The sequence below is a fragment of the Vigna angularis genome, chromosome 11 (assembly GCF_016808095.1).
Source record: "Vigna angularis cultivar LongXiaoDou No.4 chromosome 11, ASM1680809v1, whole genome shotgun sequence".
Taxonomy (NCBI): Eukaryota; Viridiplantae; Streptophyta; class Magnoliopsida; order Fabales; family Fabaceae; genus Vigna; species Vigna angularis.
The window spans coordinates 12,691,518-12,710,436 of NC_068980.1; the positions used below are offsets into that span (position 1 = coordinate 12,691,518).

Here is an 18,919-nt window from a genome sequence, read left to right on the forward strand (position 1 = left end):
AGACCTGCATAACAGTTTTCAAGTACAATAGGATTTTAAATGACTACTTAACTTAAAAATCAAGTTGTAACCTAATAAATTAACATACCATATATAGGAACATAGAATATATACATCAACATACAATATATACAATATTTGGGAAAAATATTTTTTATATTTTAGTAAAAGATACAGATTAATGCAGGCAACAACAAGCACAAAACTCTGAAGTTGTTGGTAGTCTAAAAATAGAATGACTTTTAGTTTTCTTTTTTAACAAATACTAATACTATATGTGTATTTTTTTGGACCACACTACAACTTTAAGTTATTACACCCTACCTACACAATTATTTTTAAAATTGTTTTAATTAAAATTATAAATTTATCTTCACAATCTGTATAACAAAGGTCAATGTTTATATTGAGGTAAACATTTCTTTGTAATCAAAGGATGATAATAAAAACAATTGAGGTTTGGCTTCTGTTCTATTATCTGCTTAAAAAGTATAATACTCAATTTTTTTTTCTTTTTAATTATGTTTCTAATTCTTAAATGTATTACATAATTATTATAAATAAGAAAAATAAAAATAATGAATGTTATTTACAAAGGTAAAACTAGTTTCAATACAAAATCTTGTTTCTTTTGAAGTAGACAAACAAAAGGGGAAAAAGAAAATGCTCTGCCATTGATTGTGAAACCTGTCATTTGACATGAGATATCAATCTGTTACTCCTAAGTTTGAATGTTTGGTCTGAGAAAGTTTACATCCTACTGTCACATGTTTATTATTAGTCATCAGTTTAAAATACTGTTCCATTTTCAACAGTTTTATCTGAATATTTGAATAGAAACAGATAAGCAAAATAAGAGAATGAAAAAATAATAATCTTTTAACTGTTTCTTCTTTCAAAATATGTTAAATTTTATATGAAAAGTTGATTGTTGATTACAGTGCATTTGTCTAGATGATAGTTTTTAAAACAAAAAAAGTAAGAATGTATGCTTTAACTATTCCTTTTATTTTAGTAACTAAAGATAATAATGAAATAAAAGAAAATCTGATATACTTGAATCAGAGGGATGATAAAGACTAAGACTAAAGAGAATTAAAATCTTATTTGAATTACATTAAAGTTCTTTCTTTAACTCTCTCTCATAAAGCTCTTTATCTAAAAAAAGATCGTGTGTGGATGGATCCTAAGCTCTCAGGATCAGATGAGCCTCCGAAGGAAGACTTTCAAGTTAATTATTGCTACTTTTTCATGTTTGGAAGAATGCCACATTTGCTTTTTCTAGTATTCTTACTGCAACCATTATGTCAATAACATCATAAGTCCACCCAAAACCCAAAAGTGTTCCTGTAGAAGAATTCCAATAATACTTCATGTGATTAGGAACAAAGGCTAGTCTTAGTCTTGTTTGGTGAACAGAATCTTTTAAACTCAGTTTTGGTGGTGTAATGGAGTGATTTTATCACATTTTTTGCCATAACAAAGTCATATTTCGAATGGTAGAAGTTTCTATGTTGTGTGACAGTTTGAACAAGTCTATAATGATGTTTAAAAGTTGCTAGCAGAGTTCAATTAGTGATATAATGGGCTGAGTGCATAATAGTATACTAAACCATCAATTTTGAGTCAAAATTGGGAAGTGACAAGGTGTTTTTGAGTAACAGTTTGGATTTGAGCCAATTCAAAGTTATAACAACTTTAAAATCACTAAATGAAGTTGTTGGAGTGATTAGTTTTGACCTACAGTCACTGCTATGACATTTCCTGTCTTAAACCACCAAATTTTGACTCATTTTTTTGGAAAAAATGAACCAGACAGCACTTGTGTAGATAGTGGTAGCATCTTCAGGGGTGGAAACTTAAATAACTCTTCATCTAAGTGCCTATACAGCAACGAAAATTAGCTTACTGAAACATCATTCTGCAGTGAGAAAAATAGTGAAAATTTGGCAACTCCACTACCCAAATTTTGAGACACAAGCAAAATAGTTGAGGGATTGTAAGATTGAGTGTCTATCCTCTAAAAGAAACTTGGTAGAGCACCTTAAGAAAGTTCAGAAGTGAGATTTGAATAACCTTGGTCGAGAGGAACAACCAATCACTACATGACTCATCTAAATTGTAGTTTTCAAATAAAAATGTGAGAGATTTTGATGTTACAAAAAGAGAGAGATTTTGTTTTCTTCCACAGATATGGGATGAACAAGTGGTTGAAAAATGTGAGACCCTAGGTGCATGTTGGAGGGACATGGTCTTGGCCTATCATTTTTGGGGGGAAGTTAAATGAGAAAGGAAGGAGCATGGTGGGGGGGGGGGGGGGGGGGCATGGTCCTGGTAGGAGCAGAATGAAGAAAGAAATAAAAGGCAAAGATGAGAAGAAGTGTACAATACACATTCTTATTGTTGTTGGCAACCTTAAAGCATGTACTTTATCTCCTTTTTCATTAGGTTTGTTATCAATTGTTATAGTTTTTGAAATTAGAGAACACAAAAATGTCTTCAATGAATAGGCTTTTACACAGATCCATCAACAACAAACTAAAATAAAGCATCTACATAAGTTTCCATGCTCAATTTGCAGAATTTAATTCTCATGAACGCTATAATAAGCAAAACAGACATTCATACATGCTCAAATTGCTCAAACTGTGAAATTTATAAAACAAATTCAATACTCACCTCTTTAGTAGACTTTTCTAGGAGGGATATAGGTTTGATAACTTTGTATCTGCAAGGAAATAAAATTGCAAGATGTTCAGCCATGGTCTAAATTCCAAACAGAAGAAATGTCAAAATTACAAAACAACAACTCTAGATCAAAACTAACTACTTTAGCAACTTTGTTTGATAAATTGAAACATGTTAAAACTCAAATTTAACTCAAAACCAAACTACTACTGAAAATCACCTTTCTACTTCCCAAAATTGACTCATAATTGGTGGTTTTGGAAGTGATTTTGTGCCTAAGCTATTCTTACACTTTGGTAATCATTTCAACAAATTTAATTCATCAAAATACACTCGTTTGAACTCTAATTACGCACAAAATAGATCAACAACTCAATTCAATTTCCAAGTTCCAAAAATGCCTTAAATATGATGGTTTGACATATTCAATTGCATACAGGTGATTCTAACTTTATATGAATGGTTCTAATAGCTTTAATACATCAATTTGGACTTGTTTAAACTTCCAAACACCACAGAATCACAGCAGAACGAAAAATGATAAGTAATCACCCTTTTAGTACACTTTTTTAGGTTCTAGTTACTCAAACTTTGAGTTTTAGGTAGTTGTTTGCTTTTTAGTAGTTTCCTAGCTTCATTTGACTATTTTAGACTTGTTAGGATAGTAACATTAGTTATTGTTAGTCTACTTTAGGTCAATTGCCACTTTCTCAGCCTTTTACATGACTTTTTAAGGTTTCAAGTACCCAAACTGTGAGATTTAGCTACTTCATATAATTTGACATGTTTCTTAACTTCATTTAACAACTTTAAACTTGTTAGGATTAGTAGAACACACAGTCTTATGCTAATTTAGGTGAGTTCCCAATTTCTCACCTATTTAGTACACTTTTGTAGGTTTTAAGTAGTCCAATTTTGAGTTTTAGGTACACTACCAATTTCACTTCTTTCTTACCTTCATTTAACTAGTTTAAACTTGTTACAATATGAAGATTACACATTCTAAGGTTACTTTAGGTGAATTTCGAATTTATGACCTATTTAGTACACTTTTTATGTTTTAAGTGCCAAATTTAGAGATGTGAGTTGTGATTTTTAGAAGTTGTCTTAGGAATCAAAACTTCACTCAATTCTTTGTCATTTCTAGTCACTTAGAACTGGTGTAGATAGTTATAGGTCTGTAAAACAGAATGCACATTTGCATCCTAATCTATTTCACCCTATTCTACTATAACTTTAGGTGCTCAATAGTCAAATTTGATTTTCATCTTATTTTCGATTTGTGACTTCATTTTTATCTATTTTTTATGTTTTACAAGTTTTCTAGATAGTTATTTGACAATAAAACAGACCCAAAGAAATAATGAATGATCAAACTATATATGACTATGACAAGGCCTTTCCAGTCACAATAGACCCTGCCATCCACCTAAAATGCTCTTCATTTCTTTTAGCCTATGTTTGGTACATTCTAGTTTTAAATTAAAACAGATTAATTAAGATTAATAGTAGTGCTCAATTACATTAAACACAACACAGATATACCTGGTAGCTTTCCAGGTTTGCATAAAGGAAAAAACTTGGCAACAATGCCTAACGCAATTGAGGAACCAAAAATGAATCCCCTGAGTTCAAGTTGAAGCAAAACAAAGTTACTCTCACTCAGCAGAATAATTACAATCATACCATAATTTATCCAATATCAATCACACAACATAATTTCCAGAATTCAGCAACATCAACTCAACCATCGAAAACAAACTCAAAAGCTAAAAGTAGTTTTTATACAAGTACCCTTTTAATCACACCAGATTTAGAATCCCATTCTATTCTACTACGTAGGCATGCATTCATTAACAACTACTCAACAGAACCACAATTGAAACCCCAATTAGAATATAATAGATCAAAGAAAATTGCAAAACTGCTAGCATTCAATAGAACTACCTGAGATATTATAGCCACCACATTCAGTACAATAAATCAATCATACCAGATCCCAATTTTCTCTTTTCAATTCAGCAGGTATCTAAGTAAAACTACACTTAACTTCCATGTAAACTTTACTAAGTTCTGGACAGATTATAAGCAAACTAATTCCACCGAATACCAAAACATCAGACACAGACTTAAAACCACATAATTAAATTATATACACTTTAGAAGCAATAATCACAGCCACCAGGAAACACTAATACGGTCAGACTATACGAAGTTGTTTTATGCATAAATTTTTTTTTCTTTTCAACACAAAGCATATGCATCAATCCCTCCTATTAATAACACTATATAATAGTTCTAGATTGTCCAAACAAACCAGTCAAAACAATTAAGAGTTCACTGAAAGACAATAATAATCATTTCCAATTAGATCAGTAACCAATGTGCACAATTAGAACCTCAATTAGGATATGAGGTTTTATCGCGCAACAAAATGCCCCCTTCATGCTTAAAACACCGAAACAGATAGTCCATTGTCCAATTAATGACCTTAGTTAATCAAACCACAGTCAATGACATCCACTAATTTGATACAACTGCAATAAAGCACGTCCAAGAGTAATTGATAATGAATTTTAAACGCACAACTTACCTCAACTAAGATAGCCCTTGACGATGGCAGCCTTTGTAGAGCACGGCAGCGACAGAAGCCCACAACGACCCCTCCAACGAAGTCCCTCAACCAAGTTCCTTCAACACAGAATAAACTCCAGACCACCAGCCCTCAACGCAGCAACCAACCCACGACAAACCCTAGCCCAAGACTCCCAAACCAGGACGCACCGTGAAGGAACCGCGATCAACGAACCAGTGACCTATCCACCGCCAATGCTCCAATCTTCTAACCGAGAAAGGGCGGGAAGAAAGCGCGCCAATTTTGTGCGTGAAGAAAGGGAGGGAAGTGTGTGAAGAAAGGGACGAAGAATGACGAAAGCGACGAAGTTTGAAGAAAATGAAATTGGGAAACGAAAACCCCAATTTGAAACTTAAATCACCGAGAACGTTACCGACGGCTCAAAAGCCTTCGGTAATCATCTCAATACCGACGACTTAAAAGCCTTCGGTAATATGTCGTCGGTAAATTTTGTTTTTCCTGTAGTGACCCAGGCACTCTAGGTTTTGTATCTCTGGCTGGAGCAACACAACAACACACTCTTCTACTTTTAGGGTTTCACTATCTCATGTTTTTCCATTATTCATATAGTTTCTCCATTCTATGGGGAATTAAACTCTATTTGTTGTTGGGGAATGATGTAACCTTGTGAACTCTCATGTATTTGAATTGATTCTTAATTTATATGCTTTTTCATTAATTATTAGGGAATTCATTTGTTTCAATGCTTGCTCTATTTAACTCATTTAGTAGCATTATTTATGAATTGCATGAGTGTCGGGAGGTTCCTTACAATTCAGGTTCTTGTTGAATTTTCCCAAGGGTAATATTTCTCAAGGATGAGGGTATGAGTACTTGGTCGTCTTAAGCTCTTGATCTTCAGACTTAATTTTCTAGGAATTGCACGAACTAGGAATTAAGGTAGGCTTATTGCGCCGAGGGATCGGGTTCTAAATAATTTAGTGAGTGACGTTAATATTAATGTAAAAAGAAGAATTCTTATATACATGAGAGTAAACTTGGTGAAATCAAACCCTAACAACATACTCATCTCATTTTATAAACAACCTCCGTTCATCTTTGTGTTACTCTACTATTGATCAATTTGCATTCATATTTAATTTTATGTCTTTGCATTTGAAACCAACAATCTCATTTTATTTAAGTCTTAATTAATTGAGTTATCACACAACTGTTTAGTGCTGAGAGTCCTCTGGGATACGATACTTGGTCTTACCATTTTATATTACCTTTGCGATTTGGTACACTTGCCAATCCATCCACAAGTTTTTGGCGCCATTGCCGGGGATGAAAAATATTGTTAACAATGGTCCCCCCATAAGTTTTGATTTGTGTATGCTTTGTCTATTTATTGTCCCCCATTATCTGTGTGCATGTGCTTTGAACAATGTTGCGCCATTGTGGTTGTGGTCCTCCCTAATGGTGTTTTTGCTTTGTTTTGCTTTGTTTTACTTGTTTTTTGGGTAGATAACATTTGGGTTGAGCATAGATTAATTGTAAACAATTTTTATATTAGTTTAGATGGCCAACTCAGACGTTGAAATCGTGTTTCACCATGCGGGGAAATTTGAGAATAATGGGACATTCAGATACCACTATGGTAAAACCACAACTTTAAAAATTGATCCAGATCGATGGAGTTATTTTGAAATATTAAGCATTCTTAAGGAGATGGGTTATAGGAATGTAAATGAGTTGTGGTATTCATTGGGTCGTGGTCCTATGTTAGAAGATTATTTGGAATTGTTATCAGATGACAAAGGTGCATGTCATCTAGTCAATATTGCTATGTTGAATGGTCAAGCTCACCTTTATGTTATACACATGGTGTGTCAACCTCAGTATCTTCTGGAGTTGGAATACTCTTGTCAACTAGAAATTGAGAGACCTAGTGGTGAAGCAAAAGTTGAGAGAGAGAAAGAGTCCTGAAAAGCAAGTTGAGATAGAGGTTGGTGAAGCTGAGGTTCAGGTAATGAGTGAAGCACAGGTTCAGGCAGTAGGTGATGTAGAGCCTAAGGTAGAGGCTGAAGTAGAAGTAGAAGCTGAGGTAGAAGTTGAAGTTGAGGCAATGGTTGATGTAGATGTTGTGGTAGAAGGTGAGGTAGAAGTTGAGGCAGAGGCAATGGCTCATGTAGATGGTGTGGTAGAAGTTGAGGTAGAAATTGAGGCAGAGGCAGTGGCTAATGTAGATGGTGTGGTAGAAGGTGAGGTAGAAATTGAGGCAGAGGCAGTGGCTGATGTAGAGCCTCAGGTACAAGTTTAGGTAGATGCAGTGGTTGAGGTAGAGGGCGAGGCAGAGGGTAATGGTGTGGAGGGACAGGGTCAGGCTGATGTACAAGCTTATGAGTATGATGTTAGAAGTTGGAATGGGTCTGAAGAGGATTTCTTCACTGACGAGGGAGATGAAGTGGAATGTGATATATTTGAAGCTACTAACCAAGTAGAAATTGGTGGACCTAGGGGTTTATCAAAAAGTGATTGGGAATCCGAGAGTTTGAACAGTGTTGTTGAAAGTGACAACACAGATGATGATAGAGATGAGTATGGGGATTTTGGGATATTTTCAATGCCCAAAAGTATGGAACAATATAAATGGGAAGTGGACACGTATTTCCCTGAGAAAAAAGATTTTACAAGAGCTATAAGAACATATGGAGTAGAGAATGGAAGGAAAGTAAAAGTTTATAAAAATGACAAAAGAAGAGTGTGTGTCAGATGTTCTGGGGCAAAAGGAAAATGTCCATGGTATGCATATTGTGCATATAAGGCAGTTGAAAATACATGGCAGCTAAGGAAGATTATAGACAAGCACACATGCAGTAGGGAATTTAACATTCGTTTAATGACTTCAAAATGGTTGAGTGGGAGGTTAGAGAAGACCATAAAAGAGAATCCCAATATTAATCTGTATAACCTCCAAAACAAAGTTTCTAAGAAGTAGAACATTGGTGTTTCTCGGTCTACAACTTGTAGGGCAAAAGCAATGGCTTTTAAACAAATAGAAGGTGATTTTAAAGAACAATATAAAATACTCTATGACTATGCAAATGAGTTGCTTCGGTCTAATCCTGGTTCAACTATCAAAGTTAAGGTTGAACCTAATTAGGACAATCCAATATTCAAGAGAATGTATGTGTGTTTCAAGGCCTATAAGGACAACTTCCACCAAGGTATGTCATATTTAAATCCATTCTTCATATTTATTTTTGTTTGTTTTCCTAGCTGATATATTTCACTTCTTATTTGTTTAATTAGATTTTGGTCACGTTCAAGGTTTACGGGTAAAGCTGTTTGTGACACCTTAGTCGATAATATGTCTGAAGCTTTCAACAGTGTCATATTACATGCAAGAGGTAAGCCCATCATCACAATTATGGAAGACATTTGCATGTACCTCATGAAGAGATGGGCAACAAATAGACAGAAAAGAACTACATTTGAAGGTTGTCTTTGCCCAAAGATTAAAAAAAGATTTAAAAAGGAATTGCACACACTACAAAAATTTGAAATTTTACCGGAGGTTTTTTTTCGCATTACTGACGATTTTAACCCCCAGTAAATGCAATTCCCACGGTTGTAAAAACCGTCGAGAAAAGCTCTGGCGGTAAATATTTTCTGGCGGTTTTCTGTATAATTGCCGTTATTTGTGGGGGTTTCTTATAAAAACCGCCGGTATTTTCTAGAGTTCTCCAAAACCGTCAGTATTTGCGAGGGTTCTCCAAAATCGCCGGGAATTACTGAGTTTACGTAGTTAGAGTTTCTAAAACCGTCAATAATGAAAATGATTTAATTTTCTTTTAATTTAAATAATTTGATTATTATAAATTATGTTTAATAATAAATCAGAAGGAATAATGTGAAACCAAAAATTAAATATTATTATAATAACAAGTTCAATCCTAAAAATTAACAAAAAAAAAATGTTCTGAATAACATTCCTTTCATTCACTTATATACATGTTTAAGTAATAGTAATAAAATTACACAGTGTATAAACAAAAACACAAAAACAATAGCGGGTAAACTAATTTCTCTATTATTATGTGGTATGAATGGTGATATCTGCCAACAAGATACTTAGTTCTGGGTCTAACTCACCTGAAAATTAGAAAACAATAATTAATTAAAAAGGACTACAGGAAAAGATTGGAAAAGGAAAGGAAAGATGAGTTAAAGAACTTGAGAACTTGAGAAAAGATTGGAAAAGGAAAGATGAGTTAAAGAACTTGAGATTCTAAAATAAGTTTTCCTACAGGAAGGAAAAAGATTCTAAAATAAGTTTTCCTACAAGAAGGAAAAAGGACATTTTGTGATCTGCATATGAAATTATAGTATACGTTCGAACTTTAGTATATAATTTGCTTAAATATAAAGATTATAATTCTAATCATTTAAAACCTTAGATAAATCAGTAATGAAATAAAATAATAGCTTGAAACATTTGAACTTTAAAAGTAAGAGTAGTATTTTACTCTGTAAATATTTCCAGTACTAGTTCTTTTATGTTTAGGCCTCGTGACAACTGTACTGTTATAATCTGTTAGTCTGTTATAGCTTATTAAACTCCTATAAAGTTAGACAGATATATAAAACTTGTCTCTCACCTATTGTAAGTTGGCTAATTCATTGTACCTGAGAATACGAAAACTCTTCTCTTATTTCTCTCCGAACATAACAAAATAAATGCCCAAAAAATCAATGCTATTTCGTTTAACTAATACATTGGGAAAGATTTTCTACTTTGAAATCTCAACTACGTTTGTAAAGGCATTAGACAACATAGACAATAAAAAAAGAAGAAAAGTATTATAGGAGAGGCAAAATAAAATGGAAAACGTTCATTTTCTCGTACCCAATCTGCAGCCGCCTACAATGTGACATGATCACCCCATTCACCACTCCTGGTACATCCACACAAAAAGCTATCAGTAAACACATAATCTAATGAAGGCACATCAACAAAAATAACATAGCAAGATGAGAAATAAGAACATACTTTCTCATCTTCTTCAAATAATCACTATAACCCATGGGAAAAACTGAGCAAGTCTATCTTCCCAAGAGCAACTGCTCTGTAAGCTGGGGTTTCTCCCAATTTGTTCCTCATCTCTATCAATTGTAGATATTGCTCCAACCCAACTGAATGTTTTTCCTTCACCTTGCATTAGAGGAAATGGCTTTGTGCTATCTGCTGTTAATAAATTAAATATTAACATCACAAACAGATAATGAAGGCGCATCATATAAAAACAAAAACATAAAAAATTAATTAAAAAATGACACATACTATACGTTTTTATCTTATAAAGCCTTTTAGTAGTAGTAGTTCCAGTTCCAATGGAATTTGAATCACCATCAGTAAGCTCTACTTCATAATTATCACCAAAGCTAACATCTTCCAATATTAATGCTTAGCTATTAATATCAATAGTAAATCACAATATATCAATAGTAAATATTAATGCTTAGTTAGAAAATAGAATAAAAGAAGCATAAATAAATTAAAGAAAACAATGGCATAAATAATAGGATTAGATACCAGCTTCCGGTTACGCTTCCCTTTCCCATGACATTAAACTCCTCAACTTTATGCTCTTATACTTGTCTCTTAACAACTCCTTCCAGCAATGTTTCTGCCATACTTCCATCAATTACAATGAATTTTTTAGTATTACCTTTAGTCCCAAAGAGAAATCTGATTGATATTTGCGGTCATTATTCATATATATCACAGGTATAAGTGTTGATAAAACAATAGTCAAATCCTGCAACCAACGATTCAGAGAGAAATGAGATAGTGTTGCACTTGCATACATACATCATTGAAATGGTGATTCGTAAAGCATCAAGAAGATAAAATAAGAAATATGTCAGATGTTTTAGGTTAAATGTGATTTTTCACTGGAGAAATTTTACAAACACCTTACGGCTTAAAATATCATTTCAATTTCACCAAAATACCCCAAAATGTCAAAATCCATTTGGGTCTCACAATGCACCCAACTCAACACCCAACAAAATCACGCTTATGAATCTAAAAAATGGATCAAACACTGCGAGAACAAAAAAAAAGCACCTGAGAAGGGATGACATACCAGAGAACGACGAAAGAAGTGTCCAAGGCAACCACTTTTTCCTCACTTCTGCAACAAGATTTCTGGATGGAAAAGAGAAGTGGGGAACACTAATATTAGGATCTAAATGATGTTTTTTCGCCCTTTCTGCGTTTTCTGAAGATGCAAAATGCCAAATGAACCAGCGATGAAGACGAAACTAGGGTTGGGTGCGTTTTCAGAAGATGCAAAATGCAAAATGAACTAGCGGTGAAGGCAAAATTAGGGTTGGGAACGAGAGTTATAGTGGAGAAGATGCAAAGGTGTGACGAAGGAGAAAATGTTGTTGGGGAACGACAACCATAGTGGAGAAGATGGAAAACAAGACATGATAGGAACAGTGGAGAAGATGGAGAAAATAGGGTTTGGAAAGGAGAGGCAGAGTGAAAATGATGGCACAAATTAAAAATGAATAAAAAATTATTTACAAATTTAAGGCATTTCACTAAACAAGCGCCAATAATTTATTTAAAAAATAAAATAAAAAAATAACTTCACTGCAACTATTCATAATAACAGCTGAAATTTTTTAAATAAAAAAAAGTTAAAACATAGTTGCGGTTTATTATTGAAACCGTCAGAATTTTTCGGAGGATTTTTCAACTGCCGACAAAAAACCTCTATTATAATATATAATTTTTGTAGTGACATGACTAAATTTTGGATACCTAGGTATGTGCACATCACTACATCAGAATATGGACTTCATTATGATGTTTTAAATTTTTTACTTTTAATACTGATTTAAAATGCTTATCATTGCAGTTGGTCAGGACAAATTTTTTTTGAGGTGATACACACTTCAATGATTGGTGAGAAGTATGTTATTGACATAAAGTCGAATGCAGTTGTAGAAAGTGGACTTTAACAGGAATCCCATGCTGTCATGCACTAGCTGCCATGAATTTTTTGAACATCAATGGAGAAGACTAAGTCCCAAATTGGTTTAGAAGATCAACATACCAAGAAACATATATTTCAATGATATACCCTGTCAATGGTCATCACTTATGGGAAATGACTTCTCCGCCTGATGTCTTGCCTCCACCTAAAAGGATGTTACCTGGTATACCAAAAAAGAAGAGAAGGCTAGAGGCTTGTGAGCTAAAGAAGGATGACACACAGCTAAAGCAAAATGGAACTCGTAAGAGATGTTCCATATGTAGATAGCTTGGTCATAAAAGAAATACTTGCCCACAACGTCCTCCAACAAACCAATTTCAATCAAGTCAGCAACCTGAAACCAAGCCAACTACAGGACCAAGTCAACAACCTGAAATCCACCCAACAATAGGACCAACTCAACAACCTGAAACCCAGCCAACTACAGGACCAAGCCAGCTTACTCAATGCGGATTTGAACAAACACAACCATCTACAGCAGCACTTTAGAAGTTATTTAGAACATTCACATATATTTTGAACATTGACATCATAGTATTTACAAGTTTAGCTTAAGTATGTTACAACCCAGTATTAGCTTCTTTGTAAACATAGTCATGTAGTTTGAACTTCATTTTGAATTGGGTATTTTGTAAGCTGTGATATGTATTTGGATGATTATACTGTGATTATAATTCAATGACAGTTTGTCTTTCGGATGTGCATTTCATTTTCATTTTGTGATTATAATGTCATTATCATTGATGTACATTCCATGTGCATGTCTAGTATAAATTAATTGTAATGTATATTGTGGTGACAGGGATATGGTTCTTTGTTGTGTTGTATACTCATGTTACAGGTACTCATCTTTGACAGTCCAGGGGACACTTACATCATGTGATTACAATAATCTTATGTGGTCAAAATGTATAAATGCACTTCTTACAAATTTACTGCACATAATACTCGTCCAATGCACATTCAGAAGCTACAAATTTACTACACATCATTTTTCTCTTTGCTTTTCAAATATCATTTTAGTTACAGTGATAGTGCTTAAACCACTTGCTCAAATTTTTTGTCAGTTACAATGAGGATGACACACCACTTTCTCATTTTATTATCATTTTAATCTAAAGTTCAATTAGCTTATGTTGTATATATCAAACAAAATGTATATTCAAACAACAATACCAGATGCACAAATTCACATTTCTCATTGATTTCAAAACATCATATTATAATAAGGCCGAAGTGCTCTTCACAACAACCAACTACTAGAACACATCATGGACTTTTAACGAAATACAAAGAAGGATGATGTTAATCAACCCCATAAAATATAACATCCAAATGAACATCTTCTTCCTTTTCTGAAAACCCATAACCGATTTCTCCATGCTATTAATCTTTCTCCTTTGCCTAGCAATAGTACTACCAGCATCATCTATATTATCTTCGTTACGCCATTTAAAGAAATTGCATCCTTGAAGTTCTTCGTTTCTTGTCCGCTATTCAAAGTATCCAATCATTAACATTTCATTAATCACTAGAACAATTTATCACAAAAATTAAACTACAAACCTTGTAATTAAGGCAACCCCAAACTTGCTTCCCACGACAGCTCCCCCATGACCAAGATGAAAAACCTTGATTCAAAGACATTGATACTTCAAAGCCAACCCCAAAACGAGACAAACACAAACCAAGAACCACTTCGCCAAGCAACTACGAACGACGGAACACTAGCTCGCCAAAGATGAACCACCACCCTACTGCCAACAGACAACACTAACATTCAAACCGTAAAGAACAACAAAAGAAAGGAGAAGAAGACAAATTTGAAGAAGACCCACCACTGTACCGTGTGCGCAACAGAAAGGAGAAGAAGAATTGGTTCTATCTATGCCCTAAATCAAATTTTCCCCAAATTAAAAAAGCCTATCTTAATAAAACACCATATCTTTTGTTAGTATGTAACACGTCAGCACGGACAAACTGATATATTGACACGTTGCCAATAACTGGTGCCATATCATTAACACATTAACTCCGTTTGGTCATACTTAACGGAAGGGACAAATTTGACGCAAATTTTACTAACTTTGAACATATTCCAAACACTTTTAAAAATGGGAACAAAATTGACATTATCCAACGAAAGTGAAAACCAAAAAGGCTACAACTTTTTGGCTTAATCTAACCTTGGAAAAATGGGTCAATTATGGAATCATTTTAACCCACTTTAAAAAGTCAAAAAATAAACCAACATTTTATAAATTGAAGTCATGAATTTTAATTTTAATTATTTGATATAAAAAATAAATATAAATTATAATACATTCATATTTTTGAAAAATAATATTATTTTTATTAACTTAAATATAATTATTATTTTATAAAATGGGTTAGGAGAGTTAGGCAAAAAATTATCATTATATTAATATTAATTTATAACAATAGAAAATAATTTACACTACAAAAATAATATATTTTAGGAGGGATTATTTTTCAGCGGTTTGAGAAACCTTGAAAAAAATTCTACGGTTATGACTAAAATCACATTTAGATTTTTTTTATTATTTTATATAAAGTTTTATGGTTGTTTATCACTAAAATCGCCCCTAAAAGTTATTATTTTTTTCTTTTTACAATACTTTTTCAGCAGTTATTTAGTGAAAACGCTGGTAAGCTCCTAATATTCTCCCAAAATAGCTCCCTCCCCTCCCTGCACCTTCATTTCCCATGCTTCTAATTTTCTCAAGCCCTAGTTGTTCCCTCCTTCCCTCCCTATGCCTTCATCTCTGCATCTAATGCGCCTTCATCTCTGCATTTAATGTGATTTTCCAGCAAGCCTTAGTTGTTCCCTCCCTTCCGCACCACATTCTTCAAACCCTAGTTGTTCCCTCCCTTTCCCGCAAGTCCTAACTCTTATTGTTCGTGGAGCTCTTCAGTTTGGGTTCGTCTTGGTCTTCCATTGCTTAGGAACGAAAACCTGGTGCATTTGTGGGCTGAACGAGGTCGATCGTTAAGGAATTTTTCCTCGAATGTCCTAGTACCTCCAATCGAGGGGCTATGGTGTGTTCGCTCCCGCACCGACCACATTTAATTACCGTGTCCTCGATCGTCAAGGTAAACCATCATTTAATTACCATGTTTGTAGCTCTTTCTGCTTTTGCCTCTCTGAGATGTTATCACAGTAGAATTTCATTGTCCATCACAATCAATCTTCATGTTATTTCAACCAAAGCAATTGACAAATAACTTGTGTTGTTGCGTGAAACTTAACTACTTCGCTAGATTAAGCTACAACGTTTTTTTTGTTTTACTTCTCTATGTTAGCAAGTTTCTCCAATTATAATATCCAGATTATTGTTGGCATATGAAAATACCTTTCTTGTACTAGGCCACTTGAATTCTAAAAGAATATTTCAACCTGAGTTTTATCTCATACTACTTTTCTAAATGTTGACTCATGAGTTATTGTTCCTTCCAATCATCCTAGTAACATTGATGTCCAGGTACACTAAGAATACAATTACTCCCTTTGAAGTTTTATGTTATATACATATATACATATACATATATACATATACATATATACATATACATATACATATATATACATATATACATATATACATATACATATATATATACATATATACATATATATATATATATATATATATATATATATATATATATATATATATATATATATTTCCTGCTCAGGATCCCCATGCTAGAAATGATTTTTCTCATCGAACCATTGTCCAATTTTTCTTTGATGAACTGACGATCAATCTTTATATGCTTTATCCTATAATACCGAATTGGATTGTGATTAATACTAATAAATGACTTATATCATGATAAATATTCATAGTTCTTCACAATTTTCTTTTAGATTATTCAAAATAATTTTCAGCCATCAAAGTTTGGGGTTTTTTATTATGTGGCTGCTAAGGGACAAATTGGTGTACTTAATTTGAGCTTCAATCTCTGTTTTCTTGTCTCCAATCAAGTAAGTTCTTGATATATGTAAGGTTTGGATGAGAAATTTTGATTTTTGATGCCCTATACTGTTTATGCTTGATTTCTCACTGTTTGGACCGATTAAATTGTGCCAATTTTGATCTAAACTGGGTGGAAACTGATTTGGAAAAGGATTGAAACAGCAAGGTCACGCTTGGCTACACCGCGCGCCGCTCAAGCGCCCCTTGAGGGGCGCCCAAGTGGCGAGCGGTAGTGGCAAATTTTGAATTTTTTGTTGTGTTCAGTTTTTGGCTATTTGGTTCTCTGCAGCTGGTGTTGAGTGTTCTCTTTTATACCCTCTTTTTGAATAATGAGAGTTTGTAATTTTTGGGAATTAATGCTAAATGATTTCTGGGTTTGTCTGTGAATTTTTCTGTGCAGGAATGACATCTTCTTCAGGCAAAAGGATTAAAACCCTTGGTTCCAAAGAAAAGGGAACAAAGAGGAAGGAGAAGGAGCAGTTTCACTCAGACTAGTTTAGAACCCCTGCTCATGAAAGATACTTCCCACAAGTGGAGGGAAGAAAATTGCTAATGAAAAGGAAGGTGGCCTCCATACCATCCTTAGCTCCCTAGTTTGGAAGGGAGCTGAACATTACAGACTGGGGCCACCTGGCAATATACCCCTCTCCCGCCAATGTTGACATAGTTAAAGAGTTTTACACAAATGCCAAAGCATTGGGAGGAGAAGAAGAGACGTACTTCAGCTACGTGAGGGGAAAGAAGGTTATTTTTTATGTTGATGTTATTAACTGCTTCCTTGGTATAGAGTGGGAGGAGGAGCAATGTCAGTTTGCCTCATCCATGCTGGAAGGGGTGGATTATGAGGATGTGGAGTGGTGAAAGGATTTTTGTCGCCAAAAATCTCAACAAACCTAAATTCCCATTTAATGTAGTATAGGGGCAACCTAGGGTCTAATCCGTGGACTTGGTACTTGTTAAGCTAGAATTGTAGAATTAATCCTATTTATTTATTTACTAAAAACTAAAACTAGGTGGGGAAATAAAAATGAATTATTAAAAATAAAAGAAACGGAACAAAATATATAATCTATAAATTGTTTCAAAGAGTAAAGAAAATAAATGAAAGAGAAACTAAAACTATACGAATCTTCAATTCACAGTAACACAAAAAAATTGAAATTAAAATGGAAGAGGAATCCTATGATATGGGACAGAGTTGCAATTTCAAAAATAGAAAATAGGTAACTAGACCTAAAGGTTGAAGATCAAAATAAAAGGAAAAAAAATTCAGAAAACTAATTCTACACTACTAAAATAAACCAAACTGGACAGAATCAGATTGAGAACTATAAAAGAGAGATACAAAATCAAAGATGGAAATCAGAATTCAAAGCCAAAATGTAGAATCAATAGTTCAAATGCTAATAATTAAAATTCATGTGCAAGAAATTAAAGAGCAATCTGAATCAGAACCAGAACATGAACATTGCAGACATCAAATCTAAAAGTAGAAATCAATCAAAAGTAAACAAGAATCAACTGAGAATCTCAAAGGAACTATTACAACAGTAAATGAAATCAAGTCAAAATTACAGAAATGGTAAACTGAACATGAGTGAAATTGATAAGCAAGAAAGTGGAAATTGAACAAGTAATCGAAAGAAACTTCAATGCTTTATTGTAATCAAAAGCTAAACTTACAAAAGTGTACTATGAACACCAGAGAACACTCACGGTCTGTCACCCGCGTGAGCTGTGAGCAAAATCCAGTGCAAAAGATAACTACCAAAACTGAACTGAACAGAAATTGAATCTAAAAAAACCCTAACTAATCGCTCAAGAACTCTCGCACGGATTCTGTCACCCTCCTAGAGCTAAGAATGGTGCCTGTCACCCACCACCCGTGTGTATTTACATGAAGAAAACCGCTTTATATAGGGTTGAAAAAGAAAGAAAGAAAAAAATTGAACGAAGAAAAAAGAAAAAGGAAAAAATGGGAAAGAGAAACTTGCTTGCTACGCTAAGCTTCATGATCAATGGCCACTGTTCATCCTTCTGTTTAAACCCGCTGATCAGTTTCCATCTTTGTCGGTTCAGCTCCGATCACCTCTTCGGGCAGCTGCTTCGGTCACGTGCCTTTAGTTGAGTGCTGGTTCAGAACGCGCTCCTCTCTTCAGCTCTTGCTTCTCTCGTTCTCTCGCTCCACCCAAGCCCTAGCTTTGGGGTGCTTTTCCTTTCTCCAATTGAAGCTCTGAACGAGAGTGCGAGGACCCCTAAGGAAGTTGCTCTTCAAAACGGTGTCGTCCTACTAAATGGAGCCCAAGGTCAGCCACGCTTGCACCCGCGGCCCAATTGTTAATTAAATCATCCCTTTGCAATGGCCCAATCAGTGCAGCAGCAACCCAATTCTAATTCCAATCAACCCAATTGCTAGGGGCTTTGCTGCAACAAAGAAACATTAATGCAAAATTAAAGAAAGAAAAGGAAAATTAACAAATAAAAGAAAAGAATTTTATCAAAAAGATTTTCTAAAAAAAAAATTAATCTTCTAATTATTAACAAAAGCTAAAAATTACACCTAAAAACCTATTTTTAAC

General features: G+C 34.0%; 1 long non-coding RNA gene across 1 annotated transcript; it reads right to left on the reverse strand.

Annotated features, from left to right (window-relative positions):
- Positions 1-9,277: 9,277 nt before the first annotated feature.
- LOC128194819 (uncharacterized) lies at positions 9,278-18,587 on the reverse strand. The gene is made up of 7 exons (XR_008246219.1): positions 18,024-18,587; positions 13,906-14,096; positions 11,419-13,832; positions 10,863-10,964; positions 10,320-10,514; positions 10,176-10,224; positions 9,278-9,421 (listed from the first exon to the last, which is right to left on the reverse strand). It is a non-coding gene; the product is annotated as an uncharacterized LOC128194819 (long non-coding RNA).
- Between the last annotated feature and the right edge of the window lie 332 nt (positions 18,588-18,919).